Below are 1,107 nucleotides of genomic sequence, written 5' to 3'. Positions count from 1 at the left end.
GATATTCAGACAGATACTGATATTAAGTGCAACAGCATATGTTTTAGGGTAATAATATCATTAAATTTCTCATCTGGAGGGTTAACAACTTATGTTTGCACATCAGAAAATTATAGCAAAAGAAGGGCTGCAAGGATAACCAACATTTTGACCCTAACCCTTCAAGGTCAGTGAGGACTCAGACATAACAGAATCTGTACTGTAACATCCTGTAACTCAGTGGTGTCCCAAATTTTCTGACCAAGGAGATTATGGGGCCACAGAGGAAAGTGACTGATGATGTAGAGTGTGCCTAAGGAGAGTCACCTGGAGAGAAAACATTCTCTCAGGCTCTCACAAAGAGCAAATTGGTCATGCAATGGCTGTGACTCATCCACATGGTTAACACTGACAAAAGATCTAGAAACTGCTGTACAGGGTTTCAGGGTAAATCCTGAGGGGATTTGACTGACCTTGTCAAATTCAAAAGTTACATTTTTTGTTATATAGGTCTTGCTTTATCTTGGTGTTAATCATCCAGCAGAAAAGTATAAAAATGAGATATAAAAAGTGAAGCCATATTAATATGCTGAGCCGTAAAAGGCCCAAGTCAACAACTTCTGACATAGCTAGTCATTCAGATAACCCACTACTATTATAGACTACTGGACTATATTGGATTACTCTGCTGAATTCATGGATGTACAATATATGGATGGCAATGGAATACCCATCTCTGACAAAAGTAAACAAAAAAGGAGGATATAATTGGAGGACTATTTTGTAGTAAAAAATACATACATATGTATCTGTATATACAAAATAGTTAGCATAGATATACAGCTACTTTCTCTTAGTTCTTTGAGAAGAAAGTTTTGAGCTAATAGTGTTTAGATAAGATATCATTTCTGCATCTTGTACTATGATTAACTACTACAAAGAAAACAATATGCAATGTGTTAATTATTGTAATTGTCCTACTAACCTGTTTTATTTTTTTTTCAAAGTTTTATTGACAAACAGATAGCAATGAGACAGTTTCAAATCAAATCGGAAGGACAGTTTCAACAAATAATACACTGCATATATTCTTCTTAGTGGTTAATTGCTGTACAAGATGCGGACTTG

The sequence above is a fragment of the Octodon degus genome, unplaced genomic scaffold (assembly GCF_000260255.1).
Source record: "Octodon degus isolate 3935 unplaced genomic scaffold, OctDeg1.0 scaffold00183, whole genome shotgun sequence".
Taxonomy (NCBI): Eukaryota; Metazoa; Chordata; class Mammalia; order Rodentia; family Octodontidae; genus Octodon; species Octodon degus.
The sequence above is the reverse complement of the archived record's forward strand: the minus strand, read 5'-3'. Positions refer to the sequence as shown.